Source organism: Saimiri boliviensis, chromosome X (assembly GCF_048565385.1).
Source record: "Saimiri boliviensis isolate mSaiBol1 chromosome X, mSaiBol1.pri, whole genome shotgun sequence".
In the NCBI taxonomy this organism is placed as follows: Eukaryota; Metazoa; Chordata; class Mammalia; order Primates; family Cebidae; genus Saimiri; species Saimiri boliviensis.
The window spans coordinates 63,175,593-63,190,867 of NC_133470.1; the positions used below are offsets into that span (position 1 = coordinate 63,175,593).

Sequence of the window (15,275 nt, forward strand, 5' to 3'; positions counted from 1 at the left end):
CGGCTCACCGCAACCTCCGCCTCCTGGGTTCAGGCAATTCTCCTGCCTCAGCCTCCTGAGTAGCTGGGATTACAGGCACGCGCCACCATGCCCAGCTAATTTTTTGTATTTTTAGTAGAGACGGGGTTTCACCATGTTGACCAGGATGGCCTCGATCTCTTGACTTCGTGATTCACCCGCCTCGGCCTCCCAAAGTGCTGGGATTACAGGCTTGAGCCACCGCGCCCGGCTATACTAAAACTTTATACCATGGAAATTTCCAATATCAGAGGAGTAAAATCTCAGGAGCTATTGTGGAAATCTTTTAGTGTGAAATGAGACCAAGGTGGGTGGGTCACTTGAGCCTGGGAGTTCAAGACCACCCTGGGCAACACAATGAGAACCCCATCTCTGTTTAAAAAAAAGAAAAGAAATATTTTACTGTGAAATAAAAAAAAAACATTTCTGTCTCACATGGCTTCTTTGGATTTGATAGAACCTAGATGAAGCACTGAGTAGAAGACACAGTACTGGCTTGGATTCAAATCCATTTTCTATGCCAACTAGCTATAATCTTGGGCAATTTGTGCCATCTACTTTGTGACCTCATATAATCTTGGGCAATTTCTAATTCCCCCATCTGTAAAAATGGGAGAATAAGGAAAAAAGAGGTTAGATTATTTATTCTATAGTAAGGCCTGAATATTTTAAGACTTTTTTCATATCATAATGTGAAAATATCCAGTAATTGCCTAGTGCCTATTAAGAACCCTTACCAGGCTGGGCACAGTAGCTCACACCTGTAGTCCCAGCACTTTGTGAGGCCGAGGCAGGCATATCATGAGGTCAGAGTTCAAGACTAGCCTGGCCAACATGGTGAAACCCTGTCTCTACTAAATATACAAAAATTAGCCAAGTGTGGTGGCGGGTGCCTGTAATCCCAGCTACTAGGGAGGCTGAGGCAGGAGAATTGCTGGAACCCGCGAGACAGAGGTTGCAGTGAGCCAAGATCGCACCATTGCACTCCAGCCTGGGCGACAAAGCAGGACTCTGTCTCAGAAAAAAAAAAAAAAAAAAAGAACCCTTACCCTCCCCCATCCCACTAACTGGACAAGCCCACCAAAGCCACTAACCACTTACCAAGACTTCACAATGGTTTGATGACTATGTGCAGGATGCTGATTTGAGCCTCTCTCAATTCTCTAATAACCTCACTGGAGGTTAACCAGGCAGGGCTCAATATACCTCTTCACCAGTGGCGTAGTTTCTGATTGCGTGTGACATCACCTATAGCACAGGGAGAAGAAAAAACAAATGTAAGATGGAACAGTCAAGGTTTGAGATCCAGCCTTAATTTTATTTTTAACACCTTAGTCAAATTATCCAGCCAGCCACACCATGGATCTCAGATTTTACTCTTGCTAAGCATTCACACTAGCATCACAATTATATTATCTGGCAAAGGCAGTTGCAAGTTCTACAATTTTTAGTAGGGATTCTTGCCCTTATTTTAAATGAGATAACCTGGGTACAGAGGTATCAATGATGATACCAAAGCATTAGTACTCAGATGAGAACTCTCATGCTTATCTGCATAGATTCCTTCAAATTCTTTGCCTCTTTAGACTTCAATATCACTATCTATGAATGGAGGTAAACTTGATCCCTTAGTGGCCTTTCTGTGTCTGGCAGTTAATGAACCTACATTCTTTAGTCCTGACCAAAACAGCCTGAAAAAGGTGAACGAAACCTTCATCTAGTCATCAGATGGCATCTGGTTTTCACACTGATAGGAAAAGGTTACAAAACTCTGACCTGTTGGACCAAGCCCCTATCACTTACAATCTCAACACCCACCAGGACTCAGCTTACCTTACGTGAAAAGGAACTGAACATTACCTGCTCCCTCACCCAGATGCCTGGGTTATTAAAAGGACCAAAAAAAGCTAGGCAGACCAGTGGCTAGGCCCCTACCTTCAAGAATCAACCACTGGAATAACAGGCTCTGAGTCATGAGACACAAACCAAAGACTATCAAGGGATCCTTTCCCTTTTTTTTTTTTTTTTTTTTTGAGACGGAGTTTTGCTCTTGTTACCCAGGCTGGAGTGCAATGGCACAATCACGGCTCACCGCAACCTCCGCCTCCTGGGTTCAGGCAATTCTCCTGCCTCAGCCTCCTGAGTAGCTGGGATTACAGGCACGTGCCACCATGCCCAGCTAATTTTTTTTTTTGTATTTTTAGTAGAGACAGGGTTTCACCTTGTTGACCAAGATGGTCTCGATCTCTTGACCTTGTGATCCACCCGCCTCGGCCTCCCAAAGTGCTGGGACTACAGGCTTGAGCCACCGCGCCCGGCCCCCTTTTTTTTTTTTTAAGATGGAGTCTTGCTCTGCCGCCCAGGCCAGAGTGCAGTGGCTTGATCTCCACCTCCCAGCTTCAAGCGATTCTCCTGCTTCAGCCTCCCAAGTAGCTGGGATTACAGGCTACCCCAAGGGCGCCAGGCTAATTTTAGTATTTTTAGTAGAGATGGGGTTTCACCATCTTGGCTAGGCTGGTCTCGAACTCCTGACCTCGTGATCCACTTGCCTTGGCCTCCCAAAATGCTGGGATTATAGGCCTGAGCCACTGTACCCAGCCAAGGGGTCCTTTCTTTCTTTTTTATTTTTTGAGATGGGGTCTCGCTCTGTCACCAGGCTGGAGTGCAGTGGCACAATCTCTACTCACTGCAACCTCTGCCTCCCAGGTTCAAATGATTCTCCTGCCTCAGCCTCCCAAGTAGCTGGGACTACAGGCGCACACCACCATGCCCAGCTAATTTTTGTATTTTTGGGAGAGACGGAGTTTCACCATGTTGGCCAGGATGGTCTTAATCCCTTGACCCCATGAGCCACCCGCCTCAGCCTCCCAAAACTCTGGATTACAGACTTGAGCTACCACGCCTGGCCAGGATCATTTCTTTCTAAGGAAGCAGCCTACTGCCTGTAAGTTTCTCAGTCCCTAGCTGCTTAACATGAAAAGTAACCCAGAAATCTGGCAATTTAGCAATAGCCCAAAGCCCAGGTTACTATTATCATTATATGTTGGCAGCACTAGCATATACTGCTAAGTTTTCTGTTACTTTTTCAGTGAAATGCAGGCAACCCTCAACTGAAACCCCTGGAAGACCCAAGGAGCGGTTACCCAGGACTTACCCACCAGCAAGAAAGTATCTGTCCTCTCATCTACTAGTGACCATGAGACCCAGGTAGAAAGTTCTCCCACAGTAGTTATGGAAGATTAGTGCTGCCTAGCTGAGAGGAGAGGGGAAGCAGGAGCCTTGATAGGCTTGAGCCATCTCTTTATTGGTGCAACTAAGGCCACCATTTACTAGAGCAAGACTTGCATATTCATAAGCAGCTGCTGCCACTAGCAATTACTGTAGCTTTAAAGCCCGGAGGGACAAGGGTAGAAAAAGAACGCATAGAGGGCCTAACTGGGAAATAAATGGTAAGTGTAAACACTGATGCAGAAAATGCTTGCACTACGGAGCCAGGAATAGAGGGGTAGGTGGTAATTAGTGCCTTCCTCTGAAGACAGTGATCTTATTTCTACCATTCCCTTCCCCCACCCCACCCAGCTCTTTTCTGAACTAAATTCCTCCAGTTTCCAGGCCCCCTCACCATCCCCATTTATTCCACTTTTGTTTGAGTCAACAATTTTAAAATGGAAATAGTTTCAATGTGTTTCTAACTTTGAAAGTAATAGATGAACACTGAAAAAAAAAAAAAAAAAAAAAAAAAAAAAAAAAAAAAAATTCCAGAACTATATCAGGCAAGGAATGCAAAAACCAGCCAGAATCCCAGGAAAGTTTAACACTTGGGGTATGTTCTTCCAACAACTTTCATGTACATGCACAAACATGAATTCTTATTTTACAATGATTAGATGAAATCATACTATTGCTCTTTAGCCTGTTTTCAATTAACATACTATATACATCTTTCCAAGTCAAATGTTTACCTACAAGACTAGTTTTATTTTTAATGGCTATGCTGTGCCATTACATAAATACAACAAAACGTATTTAACCAAATTCCTATTCTTGACTAGGTAAGTTTTTCCATTATTTAACTGTTATGAACACCATGAAAATGTGCTCATATCTGAATCTTCTGTAATAATGTTAAACACATATTTTGGGGTATATCCCTACAAATGAATACAAACCTTACAGTGTAAGAGAATTACCAAGATCAGTAAAACATGGTCTGTACCCTTGAGTTTAAATCAAAGGAGACAGACACAAACAGGTAACATTTAACATTATCATGTCCATGGACAAAAATAAACAAAATTTCATGGTGATTCCTAATTGAAACTGCAGCTGTTGCTAACAGAAAAGGCTGAAAGAATACTATTAGTAGTCCAAATTAAAAATCCATTTGCTAGAATTCCAAAGAATTATGCTAACGCTAAATATTGCCTCATTGGCATTTCAATATGACTTTGCTTTTTCTCCTTTAGCAAGCCTTAAAGGAAAGAAACAAGCAGAAGCTGCTCAGAAAACCACCTACCACAAAGGCAGAGAACTGAGTAAGGTACAGGGCAGTATGACCCTTGACATGGACTTCCATCTTTCCTTCCCTCTACTATTTCCAGTAAACAACAGTGAGCTGGCCAGACACAGTGGCTCACGCCTGTAATCCCGGCACTTTGGGAGGCCAAGTCAAGTGGATGTTGAGGTCAGGAATTCAAAACCAGCCTGGTCAAGATGGTAAAACCCCATCTCTACTAAAAATGCAAAAATTAGCTGGGCGTGGTGGCAGGGGCCTGTAATCCCAGCTACTTAGAAGACTGAGACAGAGAATTGCTTGAAGACAGCAGACAGAGGTTGCAGTGAGCCAAGATCCTGCCACTGCACTCCAGCCTGGATGACAGAGCAAGACTCTGTCTCAAAAAAAAAAAAAAAAAAAAGTGAGCAATGGCTATTTCCTTTCAGAAACAACATGGATTCTCTCCCCAGGACTCTCATGCCTGCACAGATCTGCTTACACATAGTTGAGATGTGCTGGTATTCATGCCGACTTAGAAGATACAAATAAGAATAAAAAGAAACTTTTTCAGCACCATGATATAGGTCAGATATAGATGACATTAACATGGATGACAGACGGATTTTTAAAACCAACTCAACAAAGACGAGTTAATGTGATAAGGCAAACAGTCCTGAAACTTTTAGTAACATTTCAGTCATAGGCGCATATAAAATGGTGGTCCCATAAGAAAATAACACCACATTTTTACTGTACCTTTTCTATGTTTACGTATACAAATACTTACCATTGTGTTTCAAATGCCTACAATATTCAATACAGCAACATGCTGTACAGGTTTGTTACCTAGGAGGAATAGGCTATATCATATAGCCTAGGTGTATAGTAAGCTATACCATCTAGGTTAGTGTAAGTACAGTCCTCTGTGATGCTCACACAATAAAATCACTGAATTACACATTACTCAGAACACATCCTGTCTTTAAGCAACACACGACTGTATAATTAAATGTTAATTATAAAATCTAAGTGTTGGGTATATGGTTTTTCACTGTACAGTTCTTTCAACTTTTCTGTATGCATGTTTGACAATTTTCACAACAAAATGTTGGGGAAAATCCAGCAAGCAGCTTTAAAAATATGGCTATAAGTCCTTTCCTTCTATTATATTTTATTCCTAGGATGATCCTATCCAAAAAGATGAACCTATTCAATGTTTCCTCCATTTTGCTTTTTAGATTTAGCTTTCTCAAACATGACTTTGAGCTCTCCGACTTTTTAATGAAGTGAAATGAATCAAAATGTATTCATAGGTAGATTACCAAGATAGTACATGTAAAGTTGGAGAGGCATAAGGGGAGGGGCTCTGGCTCACTACCTGCATACATCTAAATAAAATAATATTTTGGATACCTCACTTCTTCATTTAAAAATTACCATTAGGGGCCGGGTGCGGTGGCTCAAGCCTGTAATCCCAGCACTTTGGGAGGCCGAGGTGGGTGGATCACGAGGTCAAGAGATCGAGACCATCTTGGTCAACATGGTAAAACCCCGTCTCTACTAAAAATATAAAAAATTAGCTGGGCATGGTGGCACGTGCCAGTAATCCCAGCTACTCAGGAGGCTGAGGCAGGAGAATTGCCTGAACCCAGGAGGCGGAGGTTGCGGTGAGCCGAGATCGCACCATTGCACTCCAGCCTGGGTAACGAGTGAAACTCTGTCTCAAAAAAAAAAAAATTACCATTAGGATCCTTTAAACATTTGCCTCAGCTTACCTTTCTGCCTTAGCCCACATTAAATCCTTATTTCCCATATTCTCATTGCAAGAACTGAGGGGAGCAAAGGTGAAGGCACCAGAGCATGCTATGTTCACATGCTTCAAGTCTGAATATAATAAAAGTTATTTCTAGAATACAGGTTCAAAGCTTGATGTTGAAGGATAGGGTATAACTGACTTGAGTGCAGGACCCTGGGGGAGGTCTTATAATCTCCTATTTTAAAACATGTCTTAGCTGGCTTATCTGTAAAAAAGGAAAAAGACTTGTCACAAGCAATTACAAATAAAGTGAATATGAATTATAAATAAATATGAATTTCTGGTCTGGTGAACGGAATGAGGAAGGAAACCATCACTTTTGAGTGATGATCCAGAGCAGGCACAGCAATTTTTTCCTGTAAGGGCTTTGCAGGCCACAATGCCTCCAATATATTTAATGGCAAAAACAGCAACTACTTTTGCACCAAACTAGTAGCTACTTAACTCTGCCACTGGGATGCCAAAACGGCCCCACATAAAACATTGATGAATGAACATGGCTGTGTTCCAGTATAGAACTGTATTTGCAAAAACAGGTAGCCCATGGACAATAAAGTTTGCCCACCCCTGATTTAGAATACGGAGTCTGGTTGGGTGTAGTGGCTCACTCCTGTAATCCCAGGACTCTAGGAGGCCGAGGGAGGCAGATCACTTGAGTTTAGGAGTTTGAGAACAGCCTGGGTAACATAACAAGACCCTGTCTCTACAAAAAATACAAAAATTAGCCAGGACTGGTGGCACACACCTATTGTCCTAACTCAGAATGCTGAGGTAGAAGGATCACCTAAGCCTAGGAGTTCGAGGCTACAGTGATCCATCATCACACCATTGCACTCCAGCCTGGGCAACAGAATGAGAACTTGTCTCTTTAAAAAAAAAAAGAAAGAAAGAAAGAAAGAAAAATGCAAAGTCCTACCTAGGAATACTATTTGGATGATGACCTGGGCCCTGAGGATAAGGTCCTCATCTAACAGGTATCACTCAAGTCCCACCAAGAAAGCAAGTGTCAGCAGTAGCAACAGTTGCAACATCTGTAAATACCAAGGACTGAAATCCAAACACAAAATGGCATTGTCTCATGAGAAACTCTTAAGAAGATATACAAATAACTAGAAAGAAATATCAAGTTTCTAAACACATGCTTTTTGAAGAAACAGTTGACAATCCAGACAGAGCCTGTGGAGATCACTTTAGCAGGCACACAATAAATGTTTGTTGATGACTCATTCATTTATTCATCCAATAAACATTTACTGAGGCCTACTAATGTGCCAGGCTGGGCTCTGGAGATGAAGACACCTTCCTTGCCCTCAAGGAGCTCACAGTCTAACTGATAACAGGAAGAGAGACAGGCATATACACAGACAATTACAATACAATCTGATAAGTGCTGTAACACTTATCAGGTTGTATTATAATGGCCGATGTAAAATTTCTTTCCAGGGGGTGCTGCTCCAGGCTGTTGCTGGCTATAACATCAAGAGAGGGGAGGAATAAATTATAGAAATCAAAGGTTAAATGCTTTTCAGTTATTTCAAATATTCAGGCTTTCCCTAATCCCTGGCCAAAGATGGATTTGGGAACTAGAAGCTGGCACGATGTAGAATGGGACTTCCATGCACAGACTTCCAATAAAGGACCTTCTAACCCTCTTTTCTAAAACATGACCTTTTGTTTTTTTTTTTTTTTTTTTTGCTTATACTCCTCTTAACCTCCCCACTCTACTACACACATGAGCCTGGTTTAATATCTACAGCTAGCAAAATGCTGAAAAATGGGAGCTTACAACTAACTGGATTAACCCAGTGTAACTGGATAGCAAAAAGCAGTAAGTTACAGCTCATTTGGCACTTCTAAATTCAATAATCCTCATCCTTCACTGAAAAAAATAAGTTAGAATGTTATTAAATATGAAATAGATAATATACAGATCATAGAGTAGGAATAAGTTAGAACATTTACTTAATAAACATAATTGGACAGATTTTCTGAACTAGAAATAACACTCAGCTTCAGTAAACCAGAATTAGACCCCTCCAAAACCTTTGAGACTATCTAATTTACCTATGTATTATAAACAAAGAAAATGAAACTAAGAGGTAACACATTCTGCCCATTCCCTTTTCAAAATTGTGTGTTAGTAACAGACTCCTTGAGACAAAATTACCACTGTAATAGTTATTTGGTCCAGATGGTTTTATACAAAGATAGGATGGTATTTTTCTGTGCCTCATACTTTTCTTAATAATGCCTAGGTTTTTAATGGCTCTTTTGCTCTGTACCAGCAAATTGGGCAGATAACATCAGTAAGCTGTTGACAGTTATACTGAGACCATTGTTTTGAGACCCAACGTCTTTAGGAGGCTGTTATTTAGTAAGTTTAACATACTATTTTCCCCTAAAGTTACTAAACTGCTCTTGCCTATATACTGTTCCTTTCTGCCAGTTAGCTCTTTCCTGATGCCTTCTCAGATGCTAGTGTGTTCCTATTAGCGTTTCACATCCTCAAAGCACTTAACAGTATGTATAAATATGGACATTTCACAATTGCCCATATTCTCCCTCAGTCCACTCAGATATATTTAAAATAAGACCAGTCCCTGAATGGATCGGGGAGAAGGGACCACTGTTTTGTTTCTTGTCTAAATTAGTTTCTCATTAGGTACAAAACGTTGCCCTGTCTTCTCCCCACACCCAAAGCCAGGGAGCACCAACGTTGTGCAGTACTCAAAAGTGCTTTCCTTTTAGATAAATAAATGGATTTCTTTTTTTTTTTTTTTTTTGAGACGGAGTTTCGCTCTTGTTACCCAGGCTGGAGTGCAATGGCGTGATCTCGGCTCACTGCAACCTCCGCCTCCCGGGTTCAGGCAATTCTCCTGCCTCAGCCTCCTGAGTAGCTGGGATTACAGGCACGTGCCACCATGCCCAGCTAATTTTTTTGTATTTTTAGTAGAGACGGGGTTTCACCATGTTGACCAGGATGGTCTCGATCTCTCGACCTCGTGATCCACCCACCTCGGCCTCCCAAAGTGCTGGGATTACAGGCTTGAGCCACCGCGCCCGGCCTAAATAAATGGATTTCTAATTAAAAATCAGACAAGGCGGCCGGGCGCTGTGGCTCATGCCTGTAATCCCAGCACTTTGGGAGGCCGAGGCGGGTGGATCATGAGGTCAGTCAAGAGGTCAAGACCATTCTGGTCAACATGGTGAAACCCCGTCTCTACTAAAAAATACAAAAAATTAGCTGGGCATGGTGGTGCATGCCTGTAATCCCAGCTACTCAGGAGGCTGAGGCAGAATTGCCTGAACCCAGGAGGCGGAGGTTGCGGTGAGCCGAGATCGCGCCATTGCACTCCAGCCTGGGTAGCAAGAGCAAAACTCCATCTCAAAAAAAAAAAAAAAAAAAAAAATCAGACAAGGCTAAGCAAAGTGGCTCATGCCTGTAATTCCAGCACTTTGCGAGTCCAAAGTGGGAGGATCGCTTGAGCCCAGGAGTTCCAGACCAACCTGGGCAAGACCGCCACACTAAAAATAAAAACAAAAATAAGATAGAGGTCAGACAAATGTTATCTCAAAATGGCTACCAAGAACCAGACATGTATCCACACAACAGTTATATTTGGAATTGCAAACATTTCTTCAGACTCAATGGCAACAAATATTACTGGGAGCATATCTTCGACAAATAACATTTGCAATTTACAAATAACATTCAGGCACAAATTGAATAATTCACAAAAGGAAGTAAGAGCTAGTAAATGAGATCTGAAAGTCCAGCCTTACCAATAATCAGAGAACTGTATCACAAAACAAAGATATCGGCCAGGTATGGTGGCTCACCCCATCATTTTGGGAAGCTGAGGCAGGAGAATCACTTGAGCCCAGGAGTTCAAGACAAGCCTGAGCAACATGGCAAAACTCCATCTCTACAAAAAAATTTAAAAATTAGCTGGACCTGGTGGCACACACCTGTAGTCCCGCTACTCAGGAGGCTGAGGTGGGAGAATCTCTGGAGCCCTGGAGGTTGAGGCTTCAGTGACCCATGATCATGCCACTGTACTCCAGCCTGGGTGAAAGAGGGAGAGCCTGTCAAAAACAAAACAAAACAAAACAAAAAACAAAGAACCCACAAAGATATCATTCATTCATTTACATATGGAACGTAAAAAAAAAAAATACACACACACACACATATTTTATAGGTACCTAAAACAAAAGCAAAAGTATTTTTTATAAGTACCTAAATGACTGGGTACAAAAATTGACATTAATTTTTTTAAAAAAGCAACTATGCCAATTCTTTGTAATGTTCAAACCTTTTGGCAAATAACTAGTTCTAGAAGCCTCTTAGATAAACAACCCAAAATAGATAAATAATAAAAAACAAAGGAAAAGACATTCATTTCATAATTTAAAATAATGAAAATCTGTAAAATACTTCCATACAACAGAACGTCATGAAACAATTAATGACAATTACAAAGAACGTTTAACATGGACATTTATGTGATATAATGTTTAAAACAAAACACAATATAAAATAGTACACATATATATCATCAACTGCATAAAAAATGCAGAGAATGAAGTGAATAAATGTATTAACAATAGTTATCTCTGGGTGGTCAAATTATGGATCTTTTTTCTCCCATGCTTGATAGTTATCCTCAGGCAAAGTTATAATATTTACCAAATCTCTAGACTGAGGAAGCTATTCAAATTTAAACAATAGAAGAAAAATCACAAAATAGAAGATATATTTGCCAAATAATTTCATATCTGTACTAACCAAAAATTTAAAAACAAAAATTAAGAGGCAAACAATAACATGGAGTAGGTATTTATAACATTACAAAAGTAATTATTTACAGAACACACTCCAACAGATAATAATAAACACTAAACTAAAGCTTCAACACTTAAATCAACATAAGATATGAACTATCATTACATAAAAGAAAACTGCTGACAAATATATGGAGGAAGAAAGAATCCAAACTAATAAGCAAATGAAAAATTAATACTGGTTTTTATCCATTAAAAATTAAAAAACAACATTCAGCGTCTGTATGAGTAAAAATTGATACAACCTTTTTGGGAAGAAATTTGGCAATACATACTGAGAGTTTAAAATGTCCGTACTTTGATGTACTAACTCCACTTCCACGAATGTATCTAAGCAAATAATAAAAATAAAACACACATATTTTCAGTCTTTTATAACAAGAAAAAAGACAATAACTTTTCCATCACTGTTGTATATTTGGATCAACATGGCGAAATATTAATAATAGGTTAAAAAAAAAACCTACTGCAGCAAATGACTGGTTAGATGTCTCAAAGCATTAGAATCAGACAGAAAATCAGGCAAAACAAGAAGGGTGTGTCCAGCCTGCCGCAGTCGGCCATTTTAGACCTTCTGCAGAACAAAAAGCACAGAAGACAAGGGTAGTTAAGGATAGTCACCCCACTAGGCACCAAATCAACAATTCTTTACTTTTTGTCTCCTAGGTATGTAACCCTATACTCCGCAGTCAAAACAGAAGACAAGTCTCCCTTCTCAAACGGCTTTGGTTAGTTACAAACAAATTTTGAAACCATAAAAGAAGGTTTCCTTAAATTCGCCTCCTCTTTTTAGGAGATAAAGCATAACGCTTAAGAGCACAGGCTTCTGGAGCCATCCCACCTGGATAAAAATCCAGTATCAGCCATTCAACTGGCTGTAAAGCCTTGAACAAATTAAAATTGTGTCCCTCAAATATCTCATTTGTAAAAGCTTAATAACACTATTGCTGTTTCATAAGATTGTTGAGAGTACCAAATGAGTTACGGCCTATGTAAAAGCACGCAGACCAGAACGTCACAAGTAGTAAGTGCTATAGACATTTAATTATTATTACAGATGCAGAAATAGGTCCAGTGGCTGGGCGCGGCAACTCACGCTTGTAATCCCAGCACTTTGTGAGGTCGAGGACGGTGAATCACTTGAGGCCAGGAGTTCGAGACCACCCTGGCCAACATGGCAAATCCCTGCCTCTACTAAAAATTAAAAAATTAGCCAGGCATGGTGGCGCCCACCTGTAACCCCAGCTACTACTCGGGAGGCTGAGTGAGGCACGGGAATCGCTTGAACCCGGGAGGCAGAGGTTGTAGTGAGCTGAGATTGCACCACTGCACTCCAGCCTGGGCAACGGAGCAAGACTCTGTCTGAAAGTAAATAAATAAGAGAGAGAGAGAGAGAGAGAGAGAGAGAGAGAGAGAGAGAGAGAAATAGACCCAGAGAACGAAAAGGACCATGAAATCATAGCTAGGATTATTGGAAAAAGGTCTGTTTCTTTACTTTTTAATCTTTCGCCCTTGGAGTCATGACAATACGTCTGCCTTTAAAAAAGAAAAGAAATTCTAATGTTCCCCCTCGACAAAACCGTGCTGAAAGTTCTACAGAAGAAAAAATAAAGGAAAGGGTGAAAGCCCAGGCTACCTTCATACCACCACGGCCATTAACTACTTTTCAATCTTTCTCCACAACAGTGAGTCCCAGGCAGCCATAGGTCCAAATTCCAGGTTTACAGCAAAGAGTAACAAGCATTTGGAAACATATCCAAATCCTCATGCCTATGTTCTCAGGGGAGAAAATCAAGGGCTTTCGGCAATCAAGGGCATCAACATTAGATTCTCACACTACAACCACTGTGCTTTGCTACTCGGATGGAATGACTGTATTCAAAGGCAAGTACAGCGGCCCAGGATCGGAAAGCCAGAGAGAGGCCTCCGAAAGCATACTGCTCAAATGTGGCCTGTCTCCAAGTGCTCCCTTTTTACGCATTTCCTACGCACCGCCAGCTGCCGCAACCTTTTGCAGAGTCATTATCCCCTCCTCATTTTTGAACCCACTTACCGATAGGCCAGTGATAGGCTAAGATTCTGGGTTAATTTCTAGTATATCTGGCCACAGCATAGGAAAACTCCAACTCAGGTTGATCCCTTCACTCAGCTAAAGGGGTAGTTCTCTGCAGGGCCTGATAGCCCAAGATGGCCAAGCAAAGACAGCTTACCTCCCCCCTCGCCATTTTGCAACCTTAATTACGCGAACACTGAGAACCTCCCCTCCCCGGCATTCCGTTTGAAATACGCATGCGCGCCGCTTCCTCCTTACCATTCTCCCCAACCATCAAGATGTCTCAAATACGCATGATCGCCATCTCTCCCTCCCAACCTCTGGTGCCAACTTCTAGCAACTCTGCGTTCGTAAATATGTATGCGAGTCCTTCTCTTCCCGACCCTCCAACCCCCACTCCATTCAAGCCTTGCGCATGCGTGCCTCCCTCTCCTCGCCACCCACTGAAGCACCTCCCCTTAACTCAGGTCTTCTCAAATATCGTAAGCTTGAGCGCCGCCCCTCGGTGCCGCGCCTCCTCATCCAGCCTCTCAAATACCCTGCGCACAGCGCTAGTCCTCTTCTTTCTTGCTCCCATTTACATGCAGTATGCATGCCTGATGCTATCTGGACGTATTTCTCGACACAGTTCTGCCCCATTGCCCAAGGAGAGCCACTACCAGCCTTCTCTAATGCGGGTAGATGCGGTAAACTAGGGAAGTTGAATCCAGGAAAGAAGGCGTTGCAGGTGATCAGAGTGAAACCCAGATCTAGATGGAATCGGTCCCAACTCCAAGGGAGGGGGCTAGAATACCCTAGGATTCACATAAGACCCGCCAACCTGAACAAAGCCAAGGAAAACTCTCCTAAATAATCGGATGAACCTAATCCTAAGGCCTTGCCCTTTAAATACATCTGCTACAAATGACGAACCCCAAATGTTTTAAACAGGGAACATGGAAAACACCGATGCTCAGGTGCCTTGACTTTAGAGGAAAGGAGTCTGCATTCCTTTCACAATGGGAAGCAAATGCTCAACATCCTTGGAGAACTGGGGCCTGTAACGGATTCCATTTTTTCCTCCCGTGAACTGGAAAAATGCACAAATTAAGGCTCTTCCGGGCCCAAGTTCCCTCCGCCGCCCTCCATGTTCTGTTCTTCCCCTACATCGTTCCTTTACCTCCTGGTTGAATTCAGTGTTGTAGCAGGAATTCTTAGAGCCGGCCGTCCCAAGATGGGGTGGAGAGAGCGGCATGAAACAGAGGGAGAAAGACATCCTTGAATGGCAGCAGCAGGCCTTAGCGGCAATGGACAGCAGGCACGGCACCAGCTGTGCCTCGAGCCGCAACGCTGATGCCAGAAAAGGACCTCTACAGATTCGCCGCAGTGTGCTTCCAGCGCATGCGCTGCGCACGCCCTTTAACCCTCCTCCCCCTCCCCCTCCCGCCTCTCGGAGTCTAACCCTCAGCAAGCTACGGACCTCCTTCACTCCTTTCCCAGGGCCCCCTATCCCACTCTGCTTCTTCCACCTTTCCCCTTCCGTCGGTCACAGGGGTCTCCACCATCATCCCTCGCTCAGCCCATCCTTCCTTCGTCAATACCCCTCCCATTATTCTTAGCCCACCATCTACCTTTATTCCCTCCGTTATTGTTAGTGCGCCACCCTCCAATTCTTCACCTTCCCTGCCAGTCTGCAGCCCTCTTCGGCCTCTTACTCCTGTCCTCCTATGTCTGAGGTTGAAAATTGTAAAAATTACCTCAAAACAAAACAAAACAAAAATTAAAAAACAATTGTAGGCCGGGCACGGTGGCTCACACCTGTAATCCCAGCACTTTGGGAGACCAAGGTGGGCAGAACCCTTGAGTCCAGGAGTTCGAGACCAGCTTGGGCCACATGGAGAAACCCCGTCTATACAAAAAAAAAATACAAAAATTAAGGCCGGGCGCGGTGGCTCAAGCTTGTAATCCCAGCACTTTGGGAGGCCGAGGCGGGTGGATCACAAGGTCGACAGATCGAGACCATCCTGGTCAACATGGTGAAACCCCGTCTCTACTAAAAAAATACAAAA

The 15,275-nt window shown here is 42.5% G+C and overlaps 1 long non-coding RNA gene across 3 annotated transcripts in view; it reads right to left on the reverse strand.

Moving 5' to 3' along the window:
• LOC141582867 (uncharacterized) overlaps nucleotides 1-14,581 on the reverse strand; it is a 91,886-nt gene extending 77,305 nt beyond the window's left edge. For all 3 annotated transcript variants that reach the window (XR_012515775.1, XR_012515776.1, XR_012515774.1), the window contains exons 1-2: nucleotides 14,387-14,581; nucleotides 1,120-1,266 (exon numbers count right to left, since the gene is read on the reverse strand). This is a non-coding gene — a long non-coding RNA (uncharacterized LOC141582867). The remainder of the gene's footprint in view (nucleotides 1-1,119; nucleotides 1,267-14,386) is intronic.
• Nucleotides 14,582-15,275: the final 694 nt, after the last annotated feature.